General features: G+C 46.4%; 1 pseudogene; it reads right to left on the reverse strand.

Annotated features, from left to right (window-relative positions):
* Window positions 1-13,928: 13,928 nt before the first annotated feature.
* On the reverse strand, window positions 13,929-14,134 carry LOC142288111 (U2 spliceosomal RNA; annotated as a pseudogene).
* Window positions 14,135-14,890: the final 756 nt, after the last annotated feature.

The raw sequence follows: 14,890 nt of genomic DNA on the forward strand, positions 1-14,890 counted from the left end.
TGCCAAGACATTTGCAGAGCGCATCTGCCTGCGTTGCACACTCCAACTAATTATAAGTAAGCCATTATACTAGCAAACACTCAGTGTACCTAGTGGCATCCTATACGTGGCTATTGGACCTTGCTATAGTCCCACTAGTGCCAAGACATTTGCAGAGCGCATCTGCCTGCGTTGCACACTCCAACTAATTATAAGTAAGCCATTATACTAGCAAACACTCAGTGTACCTAGTGGCATCCTATACGTGGCTATTGGACTTTGCTATAGTCCCACTAGTGCCAAGACATTTGCAGAGCGCATCTGCCTGCGTTGCACACTCCAACTAATTATAAGTAAGCCATTATACTAGCAAACACTCAGTGTACCTAGTGGCATCCTATACGTGGCTATTGGACCTTGCTATAGTCCCACTAGTGCCAAGACATTTGCAGAGCGCATCTGCCTGCGTTGCACACTCCAACTAATTATAAGTAAGCCATTATACTAGCAAACACTCAGTGTACCTAGTGGCATCCTATCTGTGGCTATTGGACTTTGCTATAGTCCCACTAGTGCCAAGACATTTGCAGAGCGCATCTGCCTGCGTTGCACACTCCAACTAATTACAAGTAAGCCATTATACTAGCAAACACTCAGTGTACCTAGTGGCATCCTATACGTGGCTATTGGACTTTGCTATAGTCCCACTAGTGCCAAGACATTTGCAGAGCGCATCTGCCTGCGTTGCACACTCCAACTAATTATAAGTAAGCCATTATACTAGCAAACACTCAGTGTACCTAGTGGCATCCTATACGTGGCTATTGGACTTTGCTATAGTCCCACTAGTGCCAAGACATTTGCAGAGCGCATCTGCCTGCGTTGCACACTCCAACTAATTTTAACTTAGCCATTATACTAGCAAACACTCAGTGTACCTAGTGGCATCCTATACGTGGCTATTGGACTTTGCTATAGTCCCACTAGTGCCAAGACATTTGCAGAGCGCATCTGCCTGCGTTGCACACTCCAACTAATTATAAGTAAGCCATTATACTAGCAAACACTCAGTGTACCTAGTGGCATCCTATACGTGGCTATTGGACTTTGCTATAGTCCCACTAGTGCAAAGACATTTGCAGAGCACGTCTGCCTGCATTGCACACTCCAACTTTTTTAAACTAAGCAATTTTACTAGCAAACACTCAGTGTACCTAGTGGCATCCTATACGTGGCTATTGGACTTTGCTATAGTCCCACTAGTGCCAAGACATTTGCAGAGCGCATCTGCCTGCGTTGCACACTCCAACTAATTTTAACTTAACCATTATACTAGCAAACACTCAGTGTACCTAGTGGCATCCTATACGTGGCTATTGGACTTTGCTATAGTCCCACTAGTGCCAAGACATTTGCAGAGCGCATCTGCCTGCGTTGCACACTCCAACTAATTATAAGTAAGCCATTATACTAGCAAACACTCAGTGTACCTAGTGGCATCCTATACGTGGCTATTGGACCTTGCTATAGTCCCACTAGTGCCAAGACATTTGCAGAGCGCATCTGCCTGCGTTGCACACTCCAACTAATTATAAGTAAGCCATTATACTAGCAAACACTCAGTGTACCTAGTGGCATCCTATACGTGGCTATTGGACTTTGCTATAGTCCCACTAGTGCCAAGACATTTGCAGAGCGCATCTGCCTGCGTTGCACACTCCAACTAATTATAAGTAAGCCATTATACTAGCAAACACTCAGTGTACCTAGTGGCATCCTATACGTGGCTATTGGACCTTGCTATAGTCCCACTAGTGCCAAGACATTTGCAGAGCGCATCTGCCTGCGTTGCACACTCCAACTAATTATAAGTAAGCCATTATACTAGCAAACACTCAGTGTACCTAGTGGCATCCTATCTGTGGCTATTGGACTTTGCTATAGTCCCACTAGTGCCAAGACATTTGCAGAGCGCATCTGCCTGCGTTGCACACTCCAACTAATTATAAGTAAGCCATTATACTAGCAAACACTCAGTGTACCTAGTGGCATCCTATACGTGGCTATTGGACTTTGCTATAGTCCCACTAGTGCCAAGACATTTGCAGAGCGCATCTGCCTGCGTTGCACACTCCAACTAATTATAAGTAAGCCATTATACTAGCAAACACTCAGTGTACCTAGTGGCATCCTATACGTGGCTATTGGACTTTGCTATAGTCCCACTAGTGCCAAGACATTTGCAGAGCGCAACTGCCTGCGTTGCACACTCCAACTAATTTTAACTTAGCCATTATACTAGCAAACACTCAGTGTACCTAGTGGCATCCTATACGTGGCTATTGGACTTTGCTATAGTCCCACTAGTGCCAAGACATTTGCAGAGCGCATCTGCCTGCGTTGCACACTCCAACTAATTATAAGTAAGCCATTATACTAGCAAACACTCAGTGTACCTAGTGGCATCCTATACGTGGCTATTGGACTTTGCTATAGTCCCACTAGTGCCAAGACATTTGCAGAGCGCATCTGCCTGCGTTGCACACTCCAACTAATTTTAACTTAGCCATTATACTAGCAAACACTCAGTGTACCTAGTGGCATCCTATACGTGGCTATTGGACTTTGCTATAGTCCCACTAGTGCAAAGACATTTGCAGAGCACGTCTGCCTGCATTGCACACTCCAACTTTTTTAAACTAAGCAATTTTACTAGCAAACACTCAGTGTACCTAGTGGCATCCTATACGTGGCTATTGGACTTTGCTATAGTCCCACTAGTGCCAAGACATTTGCAGAGCGCATCTGCCTGCGTTGCACACTCCAACTAATTATAAGTAAGCCATTATACTAGCAAACACTCAGTGTACCTAGTGGCATCCTATCTGTGGCTATTGGACTTTGCTATAGTCCCACTAGTGCCAAGACATTTGCAGAGCGCATCTGCCTGCGTTGCACACTCCAACTAATTATAAGTAAGCCATTATACTAGCAAACACTCAGTGTACCTAGTGGCATCCTATACGTGGCTATTGGACCTTGCTATAGTCCCACTAGTGCCAAGACATTTGCAGAGCGCATCTGCCTGCGTTGCACACTCCAACTAATTATAAGTAAGCCATTATACTAGCAAACACTCAGTGTACCTAGTGGCATCCTATACGTGGCTATTGGACCTTGCTATAGTCCCACTAGTGCCAAGACATTTGCAGAGCGCATCTGCCTGCGTTGCATACTCCAACTAATTATAAGTAAGCCATTATTATTATTATTATTATTATTTATTATTATAGCGCCATTTATTCCATGGCGCTTTACAAGTGAAAGGGTATACGTACAACAATCATTAACAGTACATAACAGACTGGTACAGGAGGAGAGAGGACCCTGCCCGCGAGGGCTTACAGTCTACAGGGAATGGGTGATGGTACAATAGGTGAGGACAGAGCTGGTTGCGCAGTGGTCTACTGGACTGAGGGCTGTTGTAGGTTATAGGCTTGTTGGAAGAGGTGGGTCTTGAGGTTCCTCTTGAAGCTTTCCACGGTAGGGGAGAGTCTGATGTGCTGAGGTAGAGCATTCCAAAGTATGGGGGATGCACGGGAGAAATCTTGTACGCGATTGTGGGAAGAGGAGATAAGGGAGGAGCAGAGAAGGAGATCTTGTGAGGATCTGAGGTTGCGTGCAGGTAGGTACCGGGAGACTAGGTCACAGATGTAGGGAGGAGACAGGTTGTGCATGGCTTTGTATGTCATAGTTAGTGTTTTGAACTGGAGTCGTTGGGTGATGGGAAGCCAGTGAAGGGATTGGCAGAGTGGCGAGGCTGGGGAGTAGTGAGGGGAGAGGTGGATTAAGCGGGCCGCAGAGTTTAGGATAGATTGGAGGGGTGCAAGAGTGTTGGAAGGGAGGCCAGAGAGCAGGAGGTTGCAGTAGTCGAGGCGGGAGATGATGAGGGCATGCACTAATGTTTTTGATGATTCTTGGTTAAGGAAAGCACGGATCCGGGAGATGTTTTTGAGTTGTAATCGGCATGAGGTGAAGAGGGCTTGGATGTGTGGCTTGAAGGATAGAGCAGAGTCGAGGGTCACTCCAAGGCAACGAGCTTGTGAGACTGGGGAGAGTAAGCAACCATCGAGTTTGATGGAAAGGCTTGTTGGAGGAGATGAGTGAGGAGGAGGAAAGACAATGAATTCTGTTTTGTCCATGTTAAGTTTTAGGAATCGCACAGAGAAGAAGGATGAAATAGCAGACAGACATTGTGGGATTCTGGTTAGTAGAGAGGTAATGTCAGGTCCATTATACTAGCAAACACTCAGTGTACCTAGTGGCATCCTATCTGTGGCTATTGGACTTTGCTATAGTCCCACTAGTGCCAAGACATTTGCAGAGCGCATCTGCCTGCGTTGCACACTCCAACTAATTATAAGTAAGCCATTATACTAGCAAACACTCAGTGTACCTAGTGGCATCCTATACGTGGCTATTGGACCTTGCTATAGTCCCACTAGTGCCAAGACATTTGCAGAGCGCATCTGCCTGCGTTGCACACTCCAACTAATTATAAGTAAGCCATTATACTAGCAAACACTCAGTGTACCTAGTGGCATCCTATACGTGGCTATTGGACTTTGCTATAGTCCCACTAGTGCAAAGACATTTGCAGAGCACGTCTGCCTGCATTGCACACTCCAACTTTTTTAAACTAAGCAATTATACTAGCAAACACTCAGTGTACCTAGTGGCATCCTATACGTGGCTATTGGACTTTGCTATAGTCCCACTAGTGCCAAGACATTTGCAGAGCGCATCTGCCTGCGTTGCACACTCCAACTAATTATAAGTAAGCCATTATACTAGCAAACACTCAGTGTACCTAGTGGCATCCTATACGTGGCTATTGGACATTGCTATAGTCCCACTAGTGCCAAGACATTTGCAGAGCGCATCTGCCTGCGTTGCACACTCCAACTAATTATAAGTAAGCCATTATACTAGCAAACACTCAGTGTACCTAGCGGCATCCTATACGTGGCTATTGGACTTTGCTATAGTCCCACTAGTGCCAAGACATTTGCAGAGCGCATCTGCCTGCGTTGCACACTCCAACTAATTATAAGTAAGCCATTATACTAGCAAACACTCAGTGTACCTAGTGGCATCCTATACGTGGCTATTGGACTTTGCTATAGTCCCACTAGTGCCAAGACATTTGCAGAGCGCATCTGCCTGCGTTGCACACTCCAACTAATTTTAACTTAGCCATTATACTAGCAAACACTCAGTGTACCTAGTGGCATCCTATACGTGGCTATTGGACTTTGCTATAGTCCCACTAGTGCCAAGACATTTGCAGAGCGCATCTGCCTGCGTTGCCCACTCCAACTAATTATAAGTAAGCCATTATACTAGCAAACACTCAGTGTACCTAGTGGCATCCTATACGTGGCTATTGGACTTTGCTATAGTCCCACTAGTGCCAAGACATTTGCAGAGCGCATCTGCCTGCGTTGCACACTCCAACTAATTTTAACTTAGCCATTATACTAGCAAACACTCAGTGTACCTAGTGGCATCCTATACGTGGCTATTGGACTTTGCTATAGTCCCACTAGTGCCAAGACATTTGCAGAGCGCATCTGCCTGCGTTGCACACTCCAACTCATTATAACTAAGTTGCATTGTCAGGGATATTTATTCTTTATTATTCTGCTGTTAATAAAGCTAGACCACCACTGCAATCTTCACCACCTCTCAATTTTTACTACCACATTTTCAGTCCACAATCTTGTCGCAATCAACATGAGTGGCAAAATGACAGATGCTGGTGGAAAGGGGAAGAGGCGTGGTGGAAAAGGCAAAAAAGGTTTTGTCTGTGGGGAAAGTGCAGCAGCACTGAATACACGTTCAGAGACAACGCTGGCAGCTGGACACGACAAAATCTCCAAGGCGTAACTGGAGAGCTCTGGCCATTTTTCTAGGTTTGAAGCCCAAAAGGAGCAAGGCTCCAGTTGCACAGCCATGGCATCGATGTTCATTTGGAGATACTCCTGTATCATCCTCTCCAGCCGTTGAGTATGTGTCAGACTTGTTGTCTCTGGTGGCCTTGCAAAAGAGGGTCTAAAAAAATTATGAAAAGATTCCATAAAATTGCTGTTACCGGCACCAGATACGGTCCTACTGGTACGGGTAGACTGTTGAAGATGACGAGACCGTCCCATGTTTGTCAAGTTACAACTGGGAGATTCCCTCCCTGCACCTGCACGGTTGTTTGGTGGAAAAGCCGAGCTAAGATCGAGTAACAGCTTCTGCTGATACTCCTGCATACGTGCGTCCCTTTCTATGGCTGGAATTATGTCACAAAATTTGGACTTGTACCGGGGATCTAATAGTGTGGCAATCCAGTAGTCATCATCACTTCTAATTTTGACAATACGACTGTCATGTTGGAGATAGTGCAACAAAAAGGCACTCATGTGTCTTGCGCAGCCATGCGGACCAAGTCCACGCTGTGTTTGTGGCATAGAGGTGCTACCCGTTCTTTCTTCCTCTGACATCTCCCCCCAACCTCTTTCAACTGAAATTTGACCAAGGTCTCCCTCATCCGCTGAGTCTTCCATGTCCATGGACAGTTCGTCCTCCATTTCTTCATGTTCTCCTGCACCTTGCTCAACATTTCGCCTGCTACTATGCGCCCTTGTCGATCCCTGTTCCCCATGGTCCCATGCCTGCTGCGTTGGTGATGATGAACGTCTGGACCTTGGTGATGTTGTTGTCCCTTGCGCATATGAATCCTCCTGTAGTTCCTCCCCTTCATGTTGTCCCACCCCCTGACTCCGAATAGTGTTTAGCGTGTGCTCCAGCATGTAAATGACTGGAATCGTCATGCTGATAATGGCATTGTCAGAGCTAAACATATTCGTCGCCATGTCGAAACTGTGCAGAAGGGTGCATAGGTCCTTGATCTGAGACCACTCCATCAGGGTGATCTGCCCCACCTCTGCATCTCGTTGGCCCAGGCTATACGTCATGACGTATTGCACCAGGGCTCTGCGGTGCTGCCACAGTCGCTGTAACATGTGGAGAGTTGAATTCCAGCGTGTCGCCACATCGCATTTCAGGCGATGAACCGGCAGGCCGAAAGACTTCTGGAGCGATGCAAGTCGCTCTGCTGCGGCGCTTGAACGGCGGAAGTGAGCTGACAGTTTTCGTGCCCTGTTCAGAAGGCCATCTAGGCCGGGATAGTGTGTTAAAAATTGCTGGACGACAAGGTTCAACACGTGAGCCATACAAGGTACGTGTGTCACAATGCCCAGGCGAAGTGCCGCACCCAGGTTTGCAGCATTGTCGCACACGGCCTTACCAGGCTGCAGGTTGAGTGGAGACAACCATTTATTAAACTCGGACCGCAGAGCTGACCACAACTCCTCAGCTGTGTGACTCTTATTCCCAAGACATGTCAAGCTAAAGACCGCCTGATGCCGTTACGCTCTGCTGCCAGCATAGTAATGAGGCGTGCGTGATTCCTTCTGCGCAGTGAGAACGCTGGTGGCCTGACCAGGCAGGCTTGGGGCGGAGGTGGAGGACCCAGATGAGGTGGAGGATGCAGAAGCTGTGGCGGAACTTGGACAGACAGAGGATTGACACACAAGTCGTGGGGACGGCAAGACTTGTGCAGCAGACCCTTCACCATCTATCACCATAGTTACCCAGTGCCCAGTCAGCGACATGTAACGTCCCTGTCCATGCTTACTGGTCCAAGTATCGGTGGTGAAATGCACCCGTTCACACACAGAGTTTCTCAAGGAAGCGGTGATGTTGTGTGCGACATGCTGGTGTAGCACGGGCACACCTTTCTTAGAGAAGTAGTGGCGACTAGGCATCTGGTACTGGGGCACAGCGACAGACATAAGGTCTCTAAAATCCTGTGTGTCCACTAGGCGGAAAGGCAGCATTTCGGTAGCCAACAGCTTACAGAGGGATAGAGTCAACCTCTTAGCTTTGTCATGGGTCGGAGGAAGTGGCCTTTTATTTGACCACATCTGAGGGACAGAGATCTGGCTGCTGTGTGTAGACGGTGTTGAGTAGGGTGTCCCTGGAAAAATGCAGGTTTGTGAGGAAAGTGCAGGCGGAGACATGATGTTGCCTTCATCCAACGTTGGTGCTATCGATGTCTGAGAGAGCTGTACACACTCACTTGTTTCCCCTTCCAAACCAACTGACGACCTTACAAGCAAACTGCCTGTTGCGGTTACAGTGGTGGAAGTTTGGCGTGGAAAAACAGGTGTGACAGCTGTCCCCACAGTCCTAGAAGATGAAGAGCGCGCGGATGCACTGGAAGGGGCGGGCGGTGGATGGTTCGCTCTTGCAGCATTGCAGCACAGTGAGCTTCCCACCGGGACCTATGATATTTATTCATGTGACGATTCATGGAAGAAGTTGTCAAACTGCTGAGGTTTTGACCTCTACTAAGAGAATCATGACAAATTTTACATATCACATGATTTGGGCGATCTTTTTCTATGTCAAAAAAGGACCAGGCTAGGCAAGGCTTAGAGGCCATGCGACCTGTTGATCCACCCCGAATAATGCTCATAGGCAGAGTGGTGGCTGAGGATGCAGTTGTAGACGTGCTACCAGTGCTCCGACTCTGTCCAGGAAGGCGCAAGGTAACTTCGTCGTCGGTTGCATCCTCCTCCACCGCCTCTGTTGACCTCCTCGAGTGCCTGACTGGGGGTTGACAGTAGGTGGGATCTAGAACTTCATCATCAATTGTTGTGTTTGCACTCCCCTCCCCCTCAGACCGAGCCTCTTCTTGCCCTGACCGAATATTTAAGTTGTCATCCCAATCGGGTATCTGCGTCTCATCTTCATCAGTATGTTCCTCATTGTCTATAACCACAGGTGTTACAGTTTGTGACAAAGGGTCAACATTATGCTCAGAAACTTGGTCCTCACGGCCTGAATCAGAGTCACAAAGGTTCTGGGCATCACTGCAGACCATTTCCTGTTCTGTACTCACTGTAGCTTGGGAGCAGACCTCTGATTCCCAGGCTATAGTGTGACTGAACAGCTCTGCAGACTCAGCCATCTCAGTTCCACCATACTGTGCAGGGCTGATGGAGACTTCAGAGCTGGGAGAAATCAAGTGTGATTGGGATGACAACTCAGAGGACTGGTGTTTTTTGGATGCGGTACTTGAAGTGGCTGAGAGGGCACTTGTTGGACCACTTGAGATCCATTCAAGCATTTTCCTTTTTTGCCCATCATCTACCTTTCTTCCTGTTGTTCGTGTCCGTAAAAAAGGGAGCACATCGGATTGTCCACGGTAAGTAGTAGACATCTTACTTTTGCTGGTAGATGGTCTATCTTCAGCAGATGATAATGGAGCTTTGCCACTTTCCCCACAGACAAAACCTTTTTTGCCTTTTCCACCACGCCTCTTCCCCTTTCCACCAGCATCTGTCATTTTGCCACTCATGTTGATTGCGACAAGATTGTGGACTGAAAATGTGGTAGTAAAAATTGAGAGGTGGTGAAGATTGCAGTGGTGGTCTAGCTTTATTAACAGCAGAATAATAAAGAATAAATATCCCTGACAATGCAACTTAGTTATAATGAGTTGGAGTGTGCAACGCAGGCAGATGCGCTCTGCAAATGTCTTGGCACTAGTGGGACTATAGCAAAGTCCAATAGCCACGTATAGGATGCCACTAGGTACACTGAGTGTTTGCTAGTATAATGGCTAAGTTAAAATTAGTTGGAGTGTGCAACGCAGGCAGATGCGCTCTGCAAATGTCTTGGCACTAGTGGGACTATAGCAAAGTCCAATAGCCACGTATAGGATGCCACTAGGTACACTGAGTGTTTGCTAGTATAATGGCTTACTTATAATTAGTTGGAGTGTGCAACGCAGGCAGATGCGCTCTGCAAATGTCTTGGCACTAGTGGGACTATAGCAAAGTCCAATAGCCACGTATAGGATGCCACTAGGTACACTGAGTGTTTGCTAGTATAATGGCTAAGTTAAAATTAGTTGGAGTGTGCAACGCAGGCAGATGCGCTCTGCAAATGTCTTGGCACTAGTGGGACTATAGCAAAGTCCAATAGCCACGTATAGGATGCCACTAGGTACACTGAGTGTTTGCTAGTATAATGGCTTACTTATAATTAGTTGGAGTGTGCAACGCAGGCAGATGCGCTCTGCAAATGTCTTGGCACTAGTGGGACTATAGCAAAGTCCAATAGCCACGTATAGGATGCCACTAGGTACACTGAGTGTTTGCTAGTATAATGGCTTACTTATAATTAGTTGGAGTGTGCAACGCAGGCAGATGCGCTCTGCAAATGTCTTGGCACTAGTGGGACTATAGCAAAGTCCAATAGCCACAGATAGGATGCCACTAGGTACACTGAGTATTTGCTAGTATAATGGCTTACTTATAATTAGTTGGAGTGTGCAACGCAGGCAGATGCGCTCTGCAAATGTCTTGGCACTAGTGGGACTATAGCAAGGTCCAATAGCCACGTATAGGATGCCACTAGGTACACTGAGTGTTTGCTAGTATAATGGCTTACTTATAATTAGTTGGAGTGTGCAACGCAGGCAGATGCGCTCTGCAAATGTCTTGGCACTAGTGGGACTATAGCAAAGTCCAATAGCCACGTATAGGATGCCACTAGGTACACTGAGTGTTTGCTAGTATAATGGCTTACTTATAATTAGTTGGAGTGTGCAACGCAGGCAGATGCGCTCTGCAAATGTCTTGGCACTAGTGGGACTATAGCAAGGTCCAATAGCCACGTATAGGATGCCACTAGGTACACTGAGTGTTTGCTAGTATAATGGCTTACTTATAATTAGTTGGAGTGTGCAACGCAGGCAGATGCGCTCTGCAAATGTCTTGGCACTAGTGGGACTATAGCAAAGTCCAATAGCCACGTATAGGATGCCACTAGGTACACTGAGTGTTTGCTAGTATAATGGCTAAGTTAAAATTAGTTGGAGTGTGCAACGCAGGCAGATGCGCTCTGCAAATGTCTTGGCACTAGTGGGACTATAGCAAAGTCCAATAGCCACGTATAGGATGCCACTAGGTACACTGAGTGTTTGCTAGTAAAATTGCTTAGTTTAAAAAAGTTGGAGTGTGCAATGCAGGCAGACGTGCTCTGCAAATGTCTTTGCACTAGTGGGACTATAGCAAAGTCCAATAGCCACAGATAGGATGCCACTAGGTACACTGAGTTTTTGCTAGTATAATGGCTTACTTATAATTAGTTGGAGTGTGCAACGCAGGCAGATGCGCTCTGCAAATGTCTTGGCACTAGTGGGACTATAGCAAGGTCCAATAGCCACGTATAGGATGCCACTAGGTACACTGAGTGTTTGCTAGTATAATGGCTTACTTATAATTAGTTGGAGTGTGCAACGCAGGCAGATGCGCTCTGCAAATGTCTTGGCACTAGTGGGACTATAGCAAGGTCCAATAGCCACGTATAGGATGCCACTAGGTACACTGAGTGTTTGCTAGTATAATGGCTTACTTATAATTAGTTGGAGTGTGCAACGCAGGCAGATGCGCTCTGCAAATGTCTTGGCACTAGTGGGACTATAGCAAGGTCCAATAGCCACGTATAGGATGCCACTAGGTACACTGAGTGTTTGCTAGTATAATGGCTTACTTATAATTAGTTGGAGTGTGCAACGCAGGCAGATGCGCTCTGCAAATGTCTTGGCACTAGTGGGACTATAGCAAGGTCCAATAGCCACGAATAGGATGCCACTAGGTACACTGAGTGTTTGCTAGTATATATGGCAAAATTATAGATGGAAAGGGAGAAGGGGAGGGGGGGAGAGAGGAGGATGTAATTGACTACAAGGGTATGAGTTATGAGTGATCATAGGGATAGTGTTACATAAGTGGAAATACCTATGGAGGACCGGATGTGTAAGCGCATACCTTATACAAACCTATAGAGTGCTGATGGGTGAGAGTGTGATGTTAGATATAAGACATCCTATAGTGAATAGTGAGCCGTAATCAAGTGCAACAGGGATATTTCACGTGACTATGGGAACATGGAAGGTAAAGAAAGGGGAGAAAAAACTGTTAGACAAGGTAATCAGACATAATGTAACCAGTTGATCAGACATGACAAACATGACAAATAAAAAACAAGGAAGAATGGAACTCCATACATAGTGGAACCATATATAGTGTGAACACGAAAAAGAACCGGGCGTTAGAAAAAATGTGCACGGCCCAATGAATCAAGTCGGTTCTTCATATTCATGGTTTAAGCCCTTGGGTTCCAACGTGCCCAGAGTATATATCCAGAAAGATTCCCTTTCTTTGAGCTTCCTAATTCTATTGCCTCCTCTGCGTATGGCTGGGACATGTTCGATGACTTGGAATCTTAATTGGGCCACTGTGTGATTATGCGTCACAAAATGGTGTGGGACTGGTAATAGAATCTGCTTACAATGTATTGTTGACTTGTGCTTAGCACAAAAAAAGGGAATCTTTCTGGATATGTACTCTGGACACATTAAAACCCAAGGGCTTAAACCGTGAATATGAAGTACAGACTTGATTCATTGGGCCGTGCACCATGTCACCATGTGTGCAATTGCATTGTCCAATGGCTCACAATGGTTATGCGTTTTCATTGGATGGATAATCGAAGCCATGTTTTTTTCCTTTCTCTTGGGTTTGTTGTGTGAGTAGCCTATAGGATTAAGTTAGTTACCGCAGGCAGTGGATTTAGCTTCCTGTCTTTGGTCCAGTGGTAGATTGATTGTTTGGTCTATGAGCTGTTATGGGTTTTAATCCAGGTGAATGCCCATGGGCTGCCTATAACTGTGTGAAATATGTAGTTTTACTGGGCTGGGATGAGAGAATCCATCGAAGCATGGTGTAGGGATTGTGGTTCCTGTGTGCTAAGAAGAAAGGCTAGCACCAGCCAGAAAGCCCCATTACAGCCAATAATCAACCGCTAGCCGCTGGAACTCGTTGCTCTAGATCATGTCAAACTCTCACCAAGCAGGAATAGATACATTAGCCCACCATCCCACCCAAAGAGCAACTTCTGCTGCGCAGCTGGCTTTCTAGGCAGCAGCGCTATTGTGATGTCAGCGGGGGACATTGTGACAAGCCAGTGTTCCGTCACTTCATGTTGTGCACTGTTCAAACGGAAAATACATCAACAGGCAGACTACAGAAAAGCTTACTGACAAAGGATAGAGAGGGGCTTTCTCAGAGGGCTTTTTACAGTTTGTCTATTCCCAATTAGCCGTTTAAGTATGCTTAATGAAAGTACTAATTCTTTCATAGGCCGCCCATTCTTAGTATTTGACGTTCCTTATATTGCGGTATCAGGCTTCGCAGCAGGTTGCAAAACATTCATCACCCATGACTGTCCCCAATTGGGCTCAGAAGCTAAATGTCTATCATGACCTCTCTTTTTGAAAGTCCAAGAGCAAGCAAACTCTTCCTCCAGGAGAGGGAGCCAACAGATCACTAAAGACATCATCATTGCTCAAAGAAAACACCGAAAAACAATGGAAGCTTTAATTGGAGTGGAATCTGATAGACAGCACCTGATGCCAAGTCTGCATCTTCTAACACCTGCAGTCACTGCAGCAGCTGAATCCAATGTGTCCAAAAGGGATCTATTCTATTCAATTGCAAATGATCTAGATAAGACTGAGAATAAGATACTGCACGGGACATAGCAGAGTTGGTCAAGTTGAGTGGAGATGAGTTTGCTATTTGGCACAGCTTTTGCATCAATAAAGCAAGTAAAAGGTGTGAAAGATAAAAAAAAAGGGTGAAAGTGTGAAAAGTGAATTGGCCAAATTGAGGTGCATATAAAGTTTTTGCTTTCTTTCAATTCACTAATGAGGCTCATTTGAATCAGGTGAATTGAGTTCTGCTTTTGGAAACTCGGTTAAGAAGGGGTGCACCGGTCCTGGAGGTACTGCAATACCAGGTCAATGCGTGGAGTGGACAGAGCAAGATTTTTTCCATCTCCTTGTTCTAAAAATCCATTTAATATATGGTCCCTAGAGAGGGGACGTATCAGATATTAAACTGATAAGAACAGATTTAATTTTTTTTTTTTCTGTTTATCAGTAGGACTTCAAAATAACAAAGGTGATCGCCTCCCGTTGCCTGGGAACCGTCCAGGCACAAGAGGGCTATGTGTCACCAGAAGGCGCACACACTCCCTCAAGGCCGGCAGACGTGCAATCCCAGGCACCTTCCAGTACCGACCAAGGTAGCGTCCTCCGAAACTACACTTGATCTTAGCCAAAAGGCTGAGAAGCTATAACCCGAATTGGTTACGGCCTTGAGTGGCACCCTGGCCTATACCGGACACATCTTAGGGAGAGGGAGACAAACCCACGCCTACAGAAGACATTTTGTCACCCAAGCCAAACCCTTGAAAAGGCTGTTTTGCAGAGCAAAAACAAGGAGAATGGTACTTTTTGCAGCCGCCGCCCACTGCAATGAATCTGAATAACTCCTCCTTTTGGGCACAAGCACCTCCCCTCCCCCTTGCAGTCTTTCCAATTCATGATACAAAAAGACGGACGGACAGGACAGGACAGGACCATCTGCCTGACTTTCCGTCACTGCCACCCTTTGCCATCCTTGCCCGTAGAAAGCCCTTTCATCATCCCCAAACCCTAATCTTTTCCCTTCCCTTCCCAGCTGCGTCTCACTCCCTTTCATTAGGAAGTGAGCGCAGCCTTTTCTCCGTTCTGCACATGCGCGACGTTAAACACAAATGCGCAGGCGTGCGTTCCATTAGCCTCACTGCATTCCACTCCCATACAGGAAGTGGGCACAGCTATTACTACGGTCGCACATAAAAGAACCCACGGCCACCACTGCACATAGCTGACTCCACC

This window comes from Anomaloglossus baeobatrachus, unplaced genomic scaffold, assembly GCF_048569485.1.
Source record: "Anomaloglossus baeobatrachus isolate aAnoBae1 unplaced genomic scaffold, aAnoBae1.hap1 Scaffold_78, whole genome shotgun sequence".
Lineage (NCBI taxonomy): Eukaryota > Metazoa > Chordata > Amphibia > Anura > Aromobatidae > Anomaloglossus > Anomaloglossus baeobatrachus.